We start from the raw sequence: 4,387 nt of genomic DNA on the forward strand, positions 1-4,387 counted from the left end.
AGCAAAAGAAATAAGCTAATAACTAAGGAAGCTCTTGGCAAGGGATGAGAACTAGAAGTCCTATCCTCATTATTATCATCAATTGTGACAAGAATTGTCCATTACTCCCACTTAGTTAACCTCTAACTATGAAGGAAAATCAAGTGAATGGAATTGGCTCTTGTCCACAAGTCCTAGTCAAATCATAGTGAAAGACTAGCTTTAGTGGCATTCAAGTCAATGAGCAACTTCCAATTGTCAATCAACAAAAGCCTTTAACAATTCAAGTGTCTCCAATTACTCAAACCAAGCCAAGAGAAGAAAAATCTAACTCATAACTAAAAGAGACATTTCATCAAACACATAGAGGGAAATAAAAGTAAACATCATAAATTGTAAGAATTAACAGAAGCTATAACTACAAAGGCAAGAGGTCAACATAGGAAACTAAAGCAATTATAAAAGGCATAGAAATCATAATTGCATTAAAACGAAATGAAAATCAACAAGAGAGTTCATAAACTAAAATTGACAAAATAGAGGAATTAACAAAAGAAGTAAAATACTAGAACAAATAAAGGAAGAAGGAAAGTTAAGGCAAAGGAAGAATGAGATCTAGATCTAAAAATGATTAAAACTAAGAACCCTAATCTAGAGAGAGGAGAGAGCCTCTCTCTCTTTAGAAAACTACATCTAAACTAAAAATAAAGTGTATCAATGGTCATCCCCCCATCCTCTTATCTGCATACTGGGCTCAAAACTGGGCCAAAAGTCAGCTCATAAATTGCCCCCAGCGATTTCTCTTTAATGAGGCAGGTGCCGCTCGTCACGCGTACGCGTCAGCCATGCATCATGTCACATGTATGCGTCATGTCACACGTACGTGTCGCTTGGAGTTTGGCACGAACACACGCACGCGTCGTCCATGCATGCGCGTCGACATCAGCTTCTCAAATCTTCATTTTCTTGTGTTCCTTCCACTTTTGCATGCTTCCTTTCCATCCTCTAAGCCATTCTTGCCCTATAAACTCTGAAATCACTCAACAAACACATCATGGTATCGAATGGTAACAAGAGAGGATTAAAAATTAGTGATTTTAAGGCCTTGGAAGCATGTTTTCATTCATAGCACAAAATTGGGAAGGAATCTTAAAACCATGCAAATTGTGTGAATAAGTGTGAGAATAGTTGACAAAATTCACTAAATTTAGCACAAGATAAACCCTAAAAATGGGGTTTATCAACCTCCCCGCACTCAAACATTAGCATGCCCTCATACTAAGCTCAAGAGAAGCTATAAAGAGATGAAGATGGATGGTAAGATTTATTAAATGCAACATGCAATGCGACCTCTCTCTATGAATGCAGCTATATATTTCTACCTACTTGGTTAAAAGTAAATCAATCTCCAAGAACATGTATAAGCAAGTAGGGCTAAGATAGTATGATAACTCATAAATTCCACTAATTCAAATCTCAAAATGAAGTACAAATAGACTTGCAATAAGAAAGCTCATGAAAGTCGAGAACAAGGAGTTTGAGCATCGAACCCTCACCAGATGTGTATCCACTCTAGTCGCTCAAGTGTATAGGGTCGATCCACTCAATTCTCCTCTAATCATGCTTTCTAAGATTTGTTTTTCATCTAACAATCACCAATTATTTAATGCATGCATACATATATCATGAGGGCTTATCCATAGGTTGTAATGGGGTTAGGGTCAAGGTGAGGTTATATTTGGTCAAGTGGACTAGAATTTGAATCTTTGATTAACCTTAGCTTCCCACCTAACCTATATAACAACCTATAAAAATCTAATACAAGCCTAACTACACATTCTTCACTTTTTCACACATTCATGCATTTTCCTTTTTTTATCACATCCCATATGCATTGATTATTATTGAACCTTACTTTGGGCATTTTGTCCCCTTTTATTTCTTTCTTTTTATTTTTCTTCTCTTTCTATTTTTTTCTTATATATATATATATATTTTCTATTTATTTTTCTCATTTTTTTCAAACTAAAATATATATAAAAGCATCAATGTGGTTTAAACATAATTGATACATGAGTATGTACCCAATTCCCATGATTTTTAACAAAACTACAAAATACACTTTTATCTCAACCAATGTCCCAAGTTTTCCCACACTTGAATGATACACACTCACTAGCCTAAGCTAATCATAGATCCAAATAAAGGACATTTATTATTTTTCGCTTTAAGGTTTGTAATGTGCTAATATTAAGAACAAAGTGGGTTAATAGTAGGCTCAAGGTTGGCTAATAACGGAAGATAAAAGATAGGCTATTTAGGTAAGTAAGCTAAATGAAATGATGGCCTCAATCATATATATCATGTATACATAAAATAATGGACATAAAGAATCAAACAAATCAAGAATTACAATCATAAAAAGAGAATGATGAACATAAGAAGGAAAGTAGTGGTTATATGATGTAACCACGCAATTAGGCTCAAAACTCACAAGGTTGTGTGTTCTTAACTCAAAACATGTTCCAAAATACATTTTTCAAGCAAGTTCAACAAAAAAATTTTTAAATTACTGAAATGCCCTAATTAATTTCTTGGAAAGAACATCATTACTCTAACCAAGTAGTCCTAGCAAGCAAGAAATGGTAGAATATGTACAAATTCTAACTAACATGCAACCTAACATGAAAATGCAACAACTAACTAACAACAAAAATTGAAAATTGGTGTTGAAGAAGAAAATTATTACCCACGGAAGTCGGTCGGACGACCTCCCCACACTTAAAGATTGCACCGTCCTCGGTGCATCCAAAGATGAGCAAGGTGGATGGGCTGCTACAACTGATGAGCTTCTTCAAAAGATTGTGCGGAGAAACTTTTTTGTGCCCCATTTAAAAGCTTTTCCTTTTCCCTCCTAGTGGCCAACCTAAAAGGAAACAAAAAGAAAGAAAATTAAGCCTACAACAAAGATAACAAAGTAAATAGAACATAGACGGGGGCTAATGCCAAATAAGAGTAAGGTACTCAACTACATGGTAGCTACAGCATGTAAGTGATAAAACAATAGAAGATAAGGCATATCACTACACTTAATGCAAGAGTAAAATCAAAGCATAAGTAAATGACATAAAGAGCATGTTGAGCATCATGTTCAAACGAGAGAGAGTGGGAATGAAAGACAATATGAGTTCATATCAATGCATAAAGAATACAAGAGCCATCAAAGATTAAGCATTGAACTAAAAATTTCATTACCCAACAATACCAAACAAGTCAAGAAGCACCAATATAACCAAGAAATTCTTAACAATTGAGTAAGAGAATTCAACACCATTATTAAAATAAGAGACTTAGAAAAGAAAAGAAGAACAAGCTATAAAAGCCAAATTAAAATGCAATGAATGAAAATAAGTAAAAGCAACAAATAAAAGAAAATAAAAATAAGAAAAATGAGAAGTGAAATTTTGAAAAGAGAGGAAGAGAGAAAGTAAGAAAGGAAGAAGAAAGAAGAAGAAATGAGAGAAGAAGGAAGAAGAAAAGGAAAGGAAAGAAGAAGAAAGGAGAAAGGAGAAAGAAGAAAGAAGTAAGAAAGGAAGGGAAGAAGAGAACAGTGTAGAAACAGGGGAAACAGGGTGCGGAGGGCGAGACGCGCACATCAGCGACGCGTACCCGTCGGTAGGCAGGAGGGTGGATCGACGCGTAAGCATCGTCCATGCGTACGCGTGGGTGGCAGGAGGGACAAGCGATGCATAAGCGTCGTCCACGCATATGCGTGGAATGGAGAAAGTACAGGTGATGCGTAAGCGTCACCCACGCGTACGTGTGGGTAGCAGTTGTGCTCCCCGCACAGTTCTCGCAAAAATGTCGCACAACTCTCTGGTTTTTGTACCAGGAGTCCCAAAATGGCATACGACGCGTGCGCGTCACCCACGCTTACGCGTGGGGTGACTCTTTTTTTTTAAACATAGAAAACAGAAACAGGGTACTCTCCTAACCTATAAACACTCTAAATCAACCAAAATTCAAATTTAACAAAAATCTTTTAGTTTTTTTGAAAAATTTTCAAAGGTAAAACAAACAAAACTTGCACTTCAATCATCCGTGGTCAAGTTTTGCTTGTAGTATGAATCCCATGAGTCAAACTTTTGATGGACAGTTGCTTGAAGCCGATCCATCACTTTCTTGAGACGATCCTTTAATTCTTGTCCCACTTCACTAACATAAGTAGGATCATATTGCTCTTGGATTGATGGACATGGATATTCTTCCATGGAGGGTTGTGATGAAAAGAAGAATTCATCATGTGGTTGGAAAGGAGGTTCATCAAAGCTTGGAGGTTGGAAGGTATTTTGGTTGTTGGTAGAAGATAGAGGTATGCGAGATATAAGCTCTTGGCGGGCGGAGGTGA

Source organism: Arachis ipaensis, chromosome B6 (assembly GCF_059453495.1).
Source record: "Arachis ipaensis isolate K30076 ecotype BB chromosome B6, ASM5945349v1, whole genome shotgun sequence".
Lineage (NCBI taxonomy): Eukaryota > Viridiplantae > Streptophyta > Magnoliopsida > Fabales > Fabaceae > Arachis > Arachis ipaensis.